This window comes from Pongo abelii, chromosome 4 (assembly GCF_028885655.2).
Source record: "Pongo abelii isolate AG06213 chromosome 4, NHGRI_mPonAbe1-v2.0_pri, whole genome shotgun sequence".
In the NCBI taxonomy this organism is placed as follows: Eukaryota; Metazoa; Chordata; class Mammalia; order Primates; family Hominidae; genus Pongo; species Pongo abelii.
In genome coordinates, this window is record NC_071989.2 from 18,287,603 (window position 1) to 18,302,634 (window position 15,032).

General features: G+C 38.3%; 1 long non-coding RNA gene across 1 annotated transcript in view; it reads left to right on the plus strand.

The window, feature by feature from the left end:
• The window catches only part of LOC129059347 (uncharacterized), a 63,168-nt gene extending 61,045 nt beyond the window's left edge, over window positions 1–2,123 (plus strand). Inside the window, exon 5 of the long non-coding RNA XR_008525163.2 lies at window positions 1,575–2,123. This is a non-coding gene — a long non-coding RNA (uncharacterized LOC129059347). The remainder of the gene's footprint in view (window positions 1–1,574) is intronic.
• The last annotated feature ends 12,909 nt before the right edge of the window (window positions 2,124–15,032 follow it).

The following is a 15,032-nucleotide window of genomic DNA, read 5'->3' on the forward strand; positions in this document are numbered from 1 at the left end:
GATGTCTTGTTAGAATACTTTGTGTTCAAATAAGATATTGAAATGTTAAACTTTTTTTCTCTTCTTCATTTTGTTTCCCCTTTCTTTCCTCTCAGTTACTTGCATTATAATACAGTATGCCTCAGGGAAACTAAAATATTACAGAAAAACAGAAGATTTTAAGTACTGAAAATCTAGGACCCTGTGGGACTTGGGATATGAAGAACACACGATGAATCTGAACAAGTCTAGATGAAGTTTTCTCAGGTTTGGGGAGGGGAAGAAACAGTCAAAGGAGAAAGGAAGATATCTAAAAAGCCAATGTGTCCCTCAAGAGGGTCCTCATACTCTGTATACAACTTCAGAGTTCTAGACAACAAAAGAACAACCCAACCGAAAAAAGTGGGCAAAAGACTTGAATATACTTTTCTCTACAGAAGATCTATAAACGGTCAACAGATACGTAAAAAAATACTTAACATCATTAGTAATCAAGAAATACCACTTCATACCCACTAGGCTGTCTAAAATAAAAAAGACAGAAAATAACAAATGCTGGGAAAGTTGTGGAGAAATTGAAACTCTTACATGTAGCTGGTGAACTTTTAGAATGGTGCAGCCATTTTGGAAAGCATTCTTGGTAGTACTTCAGAATGCTAAATGTAGAGTTCCACATGACCTAGCAATTCCATTACTAAGACTATACCCAAAAGAAATGGAAATTTATATGCATACAAACCCTTGGACATGAAAGATCACAGTGGCATGATTCATAATGAGCAAAAGATGGAAGAAATTAAAAGTGCTCATCAACTGATGCAATGAGTAAATAAAATATGGTATATCCATACAATTCAATATTATTTGGCAATACAAAGAAATAAAATAGTGTTGCATGTTACAATAGGATTGAACCTGGAAAAGTATTATGCTAGAAAAAAAATTTTAAAAGGAAAAAAGAAAATTAGAAATGGAGAAATAAAAAATAAAAACACTTAAAAAAGTGTTATGCTAGGTGAAAGAGGCAAATCACAAAAGACCACATATAGTATGATTTCATTTATATGAATAATACAGGCAAATTTATAGAGACAGAAAACAGACAACTGGCTGTTAGGGGCTGAAAGAGAGAGGAAGGTGGAGTTACTGCAAAAAGGTACAGAATTTTTTTTTTTTGGAAATGGTGAAATCTTCTAAAATTGTAGTTTTAACAACTTTGGGAATATACTAAAGAGCACTGAATTGTATATTTTAAAAGGATGCATTTTATTTTATATGAATTATAACTCATAAACAACAGTCAACTAGAATGAATGCAAGAGTATCTTGAATCACTGAATCTGGAATCATGGTCTATTCTCTTTTGGGAGAATTGTGATATGGTTTGGATGTGTGTTTCCCTCCAAATCTCATGTTGAAATATGATCCCCAATGTTGGAGGTGGGGCCTGCTGGAAGGTGTTTGGGCCATGGGGGTGGATACATCATGAATGGGTTGGTGCCTTCCCTATAGCAATGAGTTCTTACTCTATTAGTTCAGGAAAGAGCTGGTTGTTTAAAGTAGCCTAGCATCTCTCTTGTTCCCTCTCTCACCAGGTGATATGCCTGCTCCCCCTTCACCTTCTATCATGATTGTAAACTTCCTGAGGCCATCACCAAAGGCTGACGTTGGCACCATGCTTCCTGTACAGTTTGCAGAACGATGGAACAAAATAAACATCTTTTCTTTATAAATTACCCGGCTTCGTGTATTCCTTCATAGCAATGCAAAGCAGCCTAATACAAATTGTCAGTGATTAGGCAGATTTTCAGAATGTATGGCTAAATTGGAATTTCCACGGTCCTATATGAGAAGAGATTTGAAGTAATTCCATAGAATGTTATGAGCGCCCTGGGAGAAGAAAAAGGGTGATTTTTCAGAAGGAAAAGAGTGTAAGAAAAACATGAAATTCAATTTTCCAATGACAGTTCTGAGAACACTTAAACAAGGAGGGATGTGGGAAGTGATTTTTAAGTCTGTATCTAGAAATAGGAATTTCTAAAATAAGTGAATCTTTTTCTGGAGAGATTAAAAAAAATACTAACATTATTCATCAAGCAAGCAAAAGCAACCAAACTAGCATGTTCCTTAATATCTTTAAGTGTAATTAATTGAGTGCAAGTAGAATGCCATCCCTTCTGACATCCTCTGGACACTAGGATGCTAGGATCCAAAGTAACCCTAGAAAACATAGTGATCATCCCAAGAAAGATTATATTTCTAAGGTAACCACTATGGATTCAATGAAACCAAAAGGCATACTTACACTTTTCCAATAGGAAAACTAAACACACCACAATAATTATATGCATAATGAAAATGAGGCTTAGGAGGTTATGGAAAGTGTGCCAAGAGTGTGTACTATTTATTTCTTGACAATTTAAGCAGTAGACTTTAATTCATTTCTTCTCTAGTATTGGAGATTTTCTATGTTCAGAGACAGAAAAATGACTCTGATGAGGAGGAAGTGGTGTGGAATATGGCTAGGACATGGCAACCCCACCAGTTAACCTGAGTCCGTTGAGAGCTCCCTCTGAGAAGGGGAATTGTGCCTGCATCCATGTCCACATTTTCTGTGTAGCACTGATGCTAGTGTGTAGAGAATAAAAAGCTTCTTGAAAGAATCAGGGGTGACTCTAGTTCCAGTCTTAAGGGGAGTGGGAACTGTACCTTTATCCAGCCTTATCTACCCTTCCATAAAAACTCTGAATATATGTTATATGTTTACATCTGTTCATGTTGGAGTTGGGGTGGAGCTAATGATATCTACAGAGTCATATGCTGATTGGCACGTGAGTAGCAGTATTTTGGAGAAATGAGTTCAGAATATAGTACAAGTCCCCAAAGAGATTCTATATACATATTTACTCTATATGATGTATATATATATTTATAAATATATAAATTATCTTGCAACCCTGAGGGAAACAGAAATAACAAACAAAATGGTCATACCTGAAGAGGCCTGGCATAAAGGAAAAGAAATATGACACAGCAGTATTTCTACTTGGACATATAATTATGAACAACACAGGAAGATGGATATTTCAGAAGATGTGTCTGTAGATAAAATGGCAGAATCTCAGATTATAAGGCATGTGTACACACACATACATGCATATACAAATCTCTGTTCCCTAAAACTACGTGAGTCCCCTGCACGTTAGTTCCAACTATAGGAAAATGTATTAGGTAGGGACTTGAAAATAAATTTCTTCCATGTGATTGGATTGATGCTCAAAATAGAAATACATATAAGAAATAGAAACCATAGTCATATTTGAGTTATGAGCTTACATTTGTTCATCTGTAAAAATAGCTTCTTAAGTGAAACAAAAACAAATGACTTCAAGATCTCAGTCATGATCTGGTCAGCCTCATGACAGCTGGCATCACTGTGTTGATATTGATACTGTCAAGAACTGTGGTTAAAGTTTTGTTTTGAGAATAGCAAGTTTGAGTGTTTGTACTATGGTATTAGAGCTTCTTTTATGTCCATTACATAAGTGAGTTTTTCCATTTTCATTTCATTTTGTGGGGAAAATCATACAAAAAAAGCAACATTAAAAATGGTACAGAGGTGGAAAAGAGTTTTGATGTGTGCTCATGATAACCACTGTAGTAGGAAAGATGACCTAAATTCACATGAAGATGGGGACTGATGAAAATATCACTTGAAGATGCAGCAGAAATGACACTGTGAAACAGCCATGGCATCTCACTCGATACAAACAACCCAGCACTGCCTTCCTCGCTGAGCCTGTGTCTTGTTCATGCAGGTGCAAAACAGCCAGTACTCTTGAGAAGTGCACACTGCACCATAGTGCTCACAGGCTGTCATTTCAATCTTCTGCCCTTGGGGAATTGCATAAACCTTGGATTTCATTTCAAATCACTTGTTTAAACGAATTCTAAAATCCTTCCTAATTTGAAAATTTGGGAAGTAGACATTATTAAATTGACACTGACTTTTGTTGTACCTGAAATTTGAATTATTGCTAGATCAATTTTTACTTTGATAAAAAATATGATGATATTTACTTTTCCAAGTTTTCTTTTTTTTTTTTTCTATAAAGCTGTTGAGAAAATCATTGCACGTATGCTCTAGTTAGGGGAAACCTTTCTATTTTATTGACTCTTACAAGTGTCAAGATGAGAGCAATAGTTTCATCTTATGGTGTGATAGCAGTAGTTTCACTAGGTTTTTATAAAAAGAAGTACAGTGATTCAATTTATCAAAACCTAACATGGAAAACTAAAAATATGTTGTTGAATTGATTACCAGGAAGGATTTTTGGCTTCATCGCCCAGAGGTAAAGAGCTTAAAAGTCTTCACTTCATCATTAAAACAAGAAAAATCTAGAAAAACTAAAAATCAATGATTTTTTTCAGATCCACCAAAGAATTGAAATTGTAGTCCAAACCAGCACTCCAAAATCTGGAAAGACAGGTGCATCCAGAGGGGCACTGCTGAGATTGACTAACCAGGAACAAATTTTGCTTGAGCCACAAACTCATAAAAACATGAAAATAGTAATTTTGACCGATTGCTGGAAGCTGAGTATGGACTAGTGTGAGTGTGAGGACCTCCTGCAGGCCCCAATCTTAAGGGTCTTCCACCTTTTCATAGGCTTTGCCTCAAAGAACCTTACTAGGTTCTCATGATGAAGAGCTATTTATCTCAATCTCGTCAGGGAAGAATACCCTTAGTTAAAACCTGGATTTCATATGCATGCTTGTGTTTGCAATTAATTTCTTTATACTGAAATTTTGAAGAAACAATTGTAAATATACCAGTGTTGTCCTTCTCTCTTCACTTAATTGCACAGTTTTGGCATAAAGTTTTAGGCATAAATGTTTTGAACAGTATCCTCACCTTTCTACCTACCTAATTAGTAAAACATATCTAAATATATCTTTAAATGAATTGATTTCAAACAAGTAGAACAGAAGAGGCAAAATTGCAAGTTTAGATTAAAGATTTTCTTGTTATTTACCTAGTGTTTTCATTCCCAGATGTCAAGCAAAGAAGCGGAGTTATAAATTTCTTAACTAGATAAACCCATAACAGCTTAGAATACATTTGTTTTAAAATGTGATTACATTATTATAATAAAGTTCTCATAACTCTAGGACAAAACTGCTATCTTTGTACAAGGTATATATTTTTTCCTTATGAGAAGAAATAGTTAAGATTCCTGAAACACTTTAATTATGTAAGGATAACTTTTTTGGGAGGCCGAGGTGGGTGGATCACGTGAGGTCAGGAGTTTGAGACCTGGCCAACGTGGTGAAACCCTGTCTCTACTAAAAATACAAAAATTAGCTGTGTGTGGTCGTGGGCACCTGTAATCCCAGCTACTTGGGAGGCTGAGGCAGGAGAATCGCTTGAACCCGGGAGGTGGAGGTTGCAGTGAACTGAGATCATGCCACTCCACTCCAGCCTGGGTAACAAGAGCAAATCTCCGTCTCAAAAAAAAAAAAAAAAGCAAAAAAGGCTAACTGTTTTTGTAGTTTCACAGGGTTTTTGTTTAAAAAATCATAGTCAAATCTTCTGAGCTATTGGATTTAAATAAAAACTAAACAATATATGTTTTATTGTCAACCCAGTAATAGCACAGTGCATGATGTCTTGTGGTTCTAAGCTTATCTGATGCTGTTATAATTTTAGATCACTCAGTATAGTCTCAACTAAACAAAAATGGAAATGGGTTATTTAGGTCATTTGGTAGTGTCATAAAATAAAGTTTTATCCACTATCTTTGATTAACTTCATGGAAAGTTTTCAGGAAGAGGTCTTAAAAAGCCTCTTTTAGAGCTGCGGCTTACCTTTCTAAGTGAGGAAAGCAAACCATTTCCGTTAGGGCCATCAGTCAATGAATAAGCAGCTTGGTTCCAATTGGAAAGCTGCAGCTGCATTGTCAGATAGGAGCAGTTATTAACCCGTCCCTTAGCAGAATGTGTTATTTCCATTACTTTCATCTCTCCTGATGAGCAGATAAATTGATAGAAAAAAATGAGTTGAGCAAAATAGAGCTGAAGATGATGTATTTGCAGGGCCCCAAGGTGTAAATGAAATTCCTAACAGCTTCCATTGTACCTGAACATAGTAGAGTAAAACTAAGTCAAAGGAACAAAAACTGCTTAAGTGTGACAATATGGCACCATTCATGTTCATTTTGGATTACAAAAGCTAAACACAAAGGAAAAGGAGCTATAGACCCTGCCCTCGAGGAGTTTACAGCTGTGAAAACAGAAGGAAAGGAAAATAGAATGTAAGAGTGTCATATGTATAGTGACAACAGTCAACCCATAGGGTCTGAAAGTACACTAGCAAGGAAGCTTGTCCATAATATTAGGGCCAGGAAGACTTCTTGTATTGAGTTTTTAAGGATACATCAGTGTTAGACAAATGAATGAAAAGGAAAGAGAGAAAGAGCATTTTATGTAGAGAGAAGAGAAGGGCAAAAGAAAGAAGGTTTGAGAAACTGAGGCAGGAATAAAATCTATAAGTAGGTGGTTTAGCATGGCTGATGTGTAGGGTTTGGGTGTTCTGAAGTAAGAAATTAGGTGGATACGTAGAGAAGATAAATATTGCCTTTTTAGAGAAGGTGAGAGGAAGGACTATTGCTAAAGGAGATTCAGAATAAAGACATTTTATCAGGACCAACTAACCTGCATATAGGCTGAGGGGGAGCTGCTCAGTAGAGAGGAGAAGCTGAAAGACACAAAGGTGTGAAAAGTTCATTCTCAAAATGATTTGAGTCCTATCTTTCGAGTGTCTAGGTGAAGAATGCAAAGCATTATTGAGTCTGCAGCTGTAGGGGAGGGAGATTGGCAAAGTTCTTGACAGATTGCCTCTTTTACCAGAGGAATGTGGTTCTCAACTGGGGGTAATTTTTCCTCATTAGTAGATATCAATATGGAACAATGTTTGCAGACACTGTTGTAATAACTGGTGGAGACATTGCTACTGGCCTCTAAGGCATGGAGGCCAGGAATGCTGCTAAACATTCTGCAAAAACACAGCAGAACACACTTCAGGGCCGATCTGTGGGTGGTCTTGGATCAGCCCAATTTTCCCTCCTTTATAGTTTTCAAGAATAACTGTAGAATGTGCTGGGAATGCCATATCTTGAGATAAAGGGGAGGTGGCTGAAGCAGGCCTAAATCTGTTTCAGCCCTGACCCCTCCCCAAGCAGGGTGTCTTTGAACATTTTAGCCCAGCATGCATGTGACCCCCAGGGTATAAAACCCAGGGCAAACTGCTTTCCGGGGGCCCTCAGCTGTGGTGCAAGTGGGACAGACATAGTTCAGACTCCATCTGCCCCAGGTAGCTTTCCTGAGTAATAAATCCTAGGCTTCTGTTGTCCCTTGTTGCCTATCTGTAAATAACGAACCCACTTCATGTAACTTGCTGTGTGTGTAGATGTCTGGCCAGACTCAAACAAGTTGGTAACTAGTGCACAGTGAACCTACTTTGCACCTCCCACATAAAAAGAATTATTCAGCCCAATATATCAATGGTACCTAGGTTGAGAATGCTGCTTTATGAAGTAGTAGATGATGTTATTTGTAGAATTAGGGATTTGAAGATTAGTTGGGAACTTTAAGAGGATAGACTGAGTTTGGAATCGCTCTTTACCAGAATGGTAGAAATGCTCAGGATGACTGAGATACGGACAAGGGTTGGCCAAAAATCCGTATGGCTACAAAATTTAGTGTGTCCAAGTGGTAAGGTAATGGACAAAATTCAACTGAATTACAAAATAATAAGCAGGAAGACAAGTATTGTGCTATGGGTATAGAGGGTGGACACCAATTTCACTATGTAGGAGGAATGTTTGGGGCTCATAGTGGGCAAGACAAGGCTGGGACCATGTCACTGTGTTGCCTGTCTCTATTTGTCATTCTGACCTCAACTCACTGGCAATCTGCCTTCTCCTGGCTCCTCTTTACTGAAACTGCTTTCACCCAGGATGCCAATAACTTTGTTATCCTTTAATTCAAGAGACATGCTTCCCTGCTTACTTTCCTTGGCATTTGAACATCTTTCCTTGTTGACCACTTGATTCTTCCTGAAACAAACTTCACTCTTGGTTCTTGTGATGTTGAAACTTCATGTTTTCTTAGCCACTGCATAATTAGTCTTCTTTCTGGCTTTTATTTCTATATCAGATTCTTAATTTTTCACTTTAAAAAAGTATCTGTCTTTGGCCCTCTTCTCGTCTCACTGCCATCTCCATCTGAATGTTTCATAAGCAATTTAAATTCCATGTATGCAAAATTGAACTCCTTTTCTTTCCCTGACAAACTCCTTCTTTTTGTATTTTTTAGCACTGAGTGATATCAACATAAATAGAGATAGCTATATTGGTTAAGATGATGAATGTGACAGAAAACCCAAATTGATGTTGGCTTAACCATCCTAAATTTTATTCTGTTATGTAAAAAAGGCCAGAAGTCAGCAGTTCTGGGCTTGTATGACAGTTCCATGCATTTTTAGAAATCATTTTCTTCTAGATTATTCCTTTGCCACCCCTACATTTCTCTCCAGTTTAGCATTGTCACAGACAGCTGGTGGAGCTTCAGCTAACATCATCATCATGATGACACCAGATAGAAGAAAAAAACCACTATGATTCCATTTAAGAACATTTCCATGAAGTTGTACATGCTACCACTGCTTAGAGCTTTGAACTCAGTCCCAAGTCCAAAGCAAGCTTCAAAGGAAGCTGGTTAATGTAGCTGTTATTTCAGGCAGCCCTGAACCCAACTGAACAGATGTTTCTAGTGCCATAGAAGAGATTAACGGCCCTTGCTATGCAGTCCAACACCTAGAAATCTAGGCTCAAATCTGTTTTTCTTCTCCCACTCTCACTTCTCATGTTCATTCAGTCTCACATCTATTGATTCCAGCTTTCGAATTTTCAAATATTTATTATTGCTTTCATCCATGCTGCTGGATGAAACTGAGTTTGGAATAGCTCTTTACCAGAATGGTAGAAATGCTCAGGATGACTGAGATATGGACAAGGGTTGGCCAAAAATCTGTATGGCTACAAAATTTAGTGTGTCCAAGTAGTAAGGTAATGGACAAAATTCAACTGAATTACAAAATAATAAGCAGGAAGACAAGTATTGTACTATGGGTATAGAGGGTGGACACCAATTTCACTATGTAGGAGGAAGGTTTGGGGCTCATAGTGGGCAAGATGAGGCTGGGACCATGTCACTGTGTTTCCTTATCTATAGACTTGGATTAATCTCAATCAGTTTCCTTATCTATAGGCTTGAATTAAGAAATCTATTTACAACATTGAAGACACATTATTAAAACAAATAACTACCGAAATTTATTGTTACTCTGCAGTAACAAGTTATCATTAACTTCAGGATAATGTCTAAATTTATTAATGCCATTTATGTCTTCTGTGATTTCTCTGCTCCTTAAAATACAGAAATTTGTTTCCAAAATGCTATCCCATGACTTGTTAAAAGCTTACTATCTTCTTAAAATGTCAGTGTATTTCCAGAAAATTTAGTTTCTCATGATCAACTCTGGCTCTAAGCATCTGCTTTATGGAAGTGGTTTATTTTAAAGATGGATGATGTTCCTGTTTTGTGCTAGGTCTAGAACTAGGCATAGGACTCAGCTACTTTGCTTGAATGACAGGTTAAAAGTAACTGCTAAGTATTGATCATGTGGTCAATAGATTGGATATTTGATGATACCAGAGAGATTAGCACTTAGCCCTGTGGCAATATAAACAGGTTTAAAATTGAAGATGAAGTATTATTTGTTATTCAACAGTTCCTTGTTTTTTATTAGCCTAAAGAAATTTCCTTGTTTTTACTAGCTTAAATCCAAGCTATAAATACAAAAAGAAAGAAAACTTGAAAATAAACCCTACCATTTCATTATATTTAGATCCCCATAATAATAACTACATTTGTTGATAGCTTTCCATGTGCCAAGCCCTGTGTTTGGTATTTTACGTACATCTAATTTAAGTGGCCTCCTTCCTTCTTTCTCTAGGTTTGATTTTAGATGAGGCATTCTTAACTCTAAAACTCATTTTAGCTCCTTCACCACATTGCTGAGTCATTCTTCTCCCTCTGCATGGGTCGATTCCCTTTCTTTCTTTATTCCATTAGTCCTGTTATATTCCCAATGCAGTTGACTTTAATCTCTTTTGTTGCTTACTAACTCCTTTTCTCAGGGCTCACCCTTTATTTCAATAAGTTATTGTCCCAAACTGTATTAGTCTGTTTTCACAGTGCTATAAAGCACTGCCCAAGATTGGGTCATTTGTAAAGGAAGGAGGTTTAACCCACTCACAGTTCAGCATGGCTGGGGAGGCCTCAGGTAACTTACAATCATGGTGGAAGGTAAAGGGGAAGCAAGGCACCTTCTTCACAAGGTGGCAGGAAGGAGAACGAATGCAGGCAGAACTACCAAACACTTACAAAACCATCAGATCTCATGAGTACTCACTCACTATCACATGAACAGCGTGGAGGAAACCGCCCCCATGTTTTAATTAACTCCCCTTGGCTTGACATGGTGGGATTATAGGAATTACAATTCAAGACGAGATTTTGGATAGGGACACAATCAAACCATATCACGAACCAAGACATTTCTGCCTTAAGTGGAATGCTTACATTAAGATAATAGCATTATTTTATCCTATTTCTTATGCTTTATAATTTTCCTAGTGATTTATCTCTCTTTTCCTTCTGTATCCTTTTCTCTTGCCACTCTGATCTTCTCTCTCTCTCTCCCTTTCTCTCTATCTCTCTCCACATGCTCTGGACATTGACTTCTAATGTCCTTCTTGACTGTAGCTATCCTCCTCTCCCTACCTAGCTTGTAAGTTACTCAACCTGGTATTGCAGCTCATGCATTTTTTTTTTTTTTACCCTTGGAGGCTTTACCTGAGTCTCGCTGAGTCTCCAAAGAGTGGGGTATATGCTTCTGCCATGAATTCTGTACTTCTCTTTTTGTATTTTTAATTTCCTTTTTTTCCCCATGTCTTTCTGTTTTAAAACATTCTCTTCTATTTTTCCAAAAACATCTTGAACTTCTCCCTCCCTACCATCCCAAATGTATCTATCCTACACAACCAAACATCTAGATAAATTCTCCTATACCCACTTCATCCACTTCTTCACCTCCCACTTTCTTGCCTGTCTACTCCTGTCTGCCTTTGTTCCATTTGACTTCAATACATTTGCTTTTTTCTATGATGACTGCTGACCTTTGTGTCACTAAATGCAATGTACAATTTTCATCTCTTTTATTGCTTGATTCTTTAATAAGGGTTGACTCTTAATTCCCCGTCTTTTGTTTTTAAATTTGGGGAACACTTTAAACTTTTTTATTTCTTGGTGAGAAGGCAATGGATGGATGAAAAGGAATATGTAGAGAAATAAAAGTCTACCTCTGACTCCTGATCTCTATTTCCCTGGATCTGCTTTTAAGAAGAAACCACTTTTAGCAGTCTCTCATCAATCTTCACAGATGGGAAAAAAATTACATATATATATATATTCATATCCACTCAACATCTCCATTCATTTTTACACAAAGCCCCAATATCTTGGTCTATAACAAGTAACTTGTTCTCTAATTGTATATGCATAAATACTTTGCAAATTGTTTATTGTTAGAGATGAATCATTTTAATGGCAGCATAACAGTCCATTGTATTCTGACACCACTATTTAACTGATCTACTGAGTGCTTTTTTCACATTGTAATTATTATTAGTCTCAAGAAGTAGCCCTGGATATTCTTAAGATATGATAGATAATTGCTGTTATACATCAGTTTTTGAGTGCAGATAGAACTACTGTATGATTCTGCTGAGCATTTCCCTGGGGAGTTTTTTCAGGATCATTGCTTGGTCTATAAATATAAAATAAGAAAGACCAGGATGCATTCAATTTTTAGCTCTGAAACAGTATGGGGCAGCTTTCCTCCTAGCAACATTTGACTTTTAGAGATGACTTTGGCCAGCATTTTCTCAAGTGCACCCTTCTGAATGTATGAGTTGTTGTGACTGGTGAGCTCTCTCAATCCATGGGCTTCCATTATTGTCATAAATGGAGCCCATGTGTTTTAATTCTGAGAAATGTTCTTGAAACTTTTTTGACTGTTTCTTCCCCTCCATTTTTTAATTACATTTTTTGTTCTTGGATATGGTCATCTTGGAATCATCTTATTTTCTTATCTTTTCTCTATTAATTTGTATTTATTTGTCTATTCTCTGAGACATTTTTTGAAATTTACCTTCCATATCAGTTTCCTATTGCCATTGTAACAAATTACCACTCACTTATACCTGAAAACAATAGAAATTTATTACCTTACATTTCTGGAGGCTGGATGTCTAAAATGGGTCTCACTGAGCTAAATCAAGTTGTCAGTGTAACAGGATCCTCAGGGTGTTACTTGGCTAGCCAGAAACCTCTGTGGCCAGTGGCACCTCTGCTTGAGTTTTGCTCACATCTGCTGGATTTGTTCTGCCAACTTATCCCAGCAGACTATGCTCGGCTTGCACTACCAGCCCAGATCCTATGCCTGCAAAGGGCGAGTCAGGCCTGGAGCCCTGAGGGATGTGTGAGTGAGCAAACGCAGGGTCCAGCCAGGCATGCTGGCTGCTGCAGCAGAGTGGGTAGCTCCAGGTGCTGGCAAAGGAACCGGCTCTGTGAGGCTGCAGCTGGAACAGACATAGTCAAGTGGCTCCTGCTGCAGGCACTAGTGTCTGGATGAGGGGAATGCAGTGGTGCCTGAAAGCCTGGAGATGCAAGGAACCACAGAGCCCCAAAGAGGGTGTTATAGCATGTCAGAGCCCTGGCTTGGGGAGCCCTGAGGTCTGGGATCCCAGAAGGGTGGCAGCTCTTCTCTCCTTCTCATTACCCACAGCTCAGTGAGTGGGGAGGCATGTTTGGGCAGGGGAGTGTGTTTCAGCTCATTTGTGTTACAGCTCTTTCAGTCCTGCCACCCTGCTCCAACTCATGGCTCCTGGGCTGGCCTGGGCCTGCCACTGTTTCTTATTGCATGGGGCAGCTGCCTGGCACCTGTACCGGGTAGGAGGGCTATAGTGTTACGGACCCTTTATCTATCCCCTGCAGCTCTAAGAGCCAGCCAGGGAAGAATTACAGCTCCTTTTGCTCTCGCTGTTAGGTGAGTCCTGAGTTTTCACTCTGTGTTTAGGAAGAATGAGGTTACACAGAAAATTGGAGGGTAAGCAAGGTGGAGAAGAGATTTATTGGGCAACCAAACAGCTCTCAGTGAAGAGGAGATGTAAAGTGGACAGCTCCTATCCACAGGCAGGTAGTTCCAATGAGTGGCTGAGTCTGGCTGAGTCTCAGGTTTTTATGAACTCAAAAAGGAGGAAGTGCATGCTGATTGGTCCATGGGTGGGAGGAAGTGTGTGCTGACTGATCTATGGGTGGCCATGGGTGGGCCTGGACAAACCACCATTGTATTAGGGTTCCCTAGAAGGACAGAAATAATAGGATATATCTATATATCTCTGAATATATATAGATCTATATATCTCTGAAGATACATAGATCTATATATCTCTGAAGATACATAGATCTATATATCTCTGAAGATATATAGATATGGATATATAGATATATAAAAGGGAGTTTATTAAGTATTATTAAGTATTAACTCACATGATCACTAGGTTCCACAGTAGGCCGTCTGCAGTCTGAGGATCAAGGAAAGCCAGTTCAAGTCCCAAAACTGAAGAACTTGGAATCCGATGTTTGAAGGCAGGAAGCATCCAGCACGGGAGAAAGATGTAGGCTGGGAGGCTAGGCCAGTCTAGTCTTTTCACGTTTTTCTGCCTGCTTTATATTCTAGCCATGCTGGCAGCTGATTAGATGGTGCCCACCCAGATTAAGGGTGTGTCTACCTTTCCCAGCCCACTGACTCAAATGTTAAACTCCTTTGGCAACACCCTCACAGACACACCCAGGATCAATACTTTGCATCCTTCAATCCAGTCAAGTTGACACTCAGTATTAACCATTACAACCATCCAATTGGCTGAGAGGCATCAAGGAAGTTCTCACTCTGGGTTACAAACTCCACCCAGAAATGGCAGCCGACCCCCTAGGTTTCAGGCCATTCCTGGCTTGAAGTTCAGACCTCATCATGGATCTATCTTTCACCTCCTAGGAACCTGTTTGCCTCCCACCACCATCATCAGTAGGGCTGCATCCCTTTCTGGAGGCCCTAGGGCAGGCTCCAAAGGAGAATTCATCTTTTTTGCTTTTTACACTTCCTAGAGGCTTCCTGCTTGTATTCTTGGTTTATGCCTCCCTTCCATCTTTAAAGCTAGCAATGACCCATTGACTCATTTTCACATTGGACACTGGAACTCCCTCTTCCACATTTAAGAACCTTGTCATTACATTGGGCACACCTGGATAATCCAGGCTGCTCTACCTATTTTAAGGTCAATTTATTAGCAATTTTAATTCTCTCTGTAACTTTAATTCCTCTTTGCCATGTAATCTAATAAACTCTTAGGTTCCAGAGATTAGAACTTGGACATATTTAGGGGCCTTTATATTTCCTATTACACCTCCCAAACCTGCAGGGTTTTTTTTTTTTTCCCCGCTGCTGTGATCATCTGTTGTCTGAATGTTCCTTTTCACGGAATGCTTTTCTTTTTAAAATGGTTTCAGTATCTTGTCTCTCTAAGAGTATTCATGATCCTTTATTGTTGTTGTAGTTTTTAAGTTTTCTTTTCCCTACACAGTCTCTGTGTTCTCTTTGTTCCTTACCCTCCTCATTAGTCTTGTTCTCTACCTTTCATGTGAAAAGCCTCTTCATAGGTCATTTGTTAGGTTTGGGCATTATCATTTATTAAATGGCTTTCCTGAGATAGTTGGCAATCCTTCATTTTATAATTATTTTCTTTTTTTTTTTTTTTTTTTTTTTTTTTTTTTTTTTTTTTTTTTTATACTTTAGGTTTTATGGT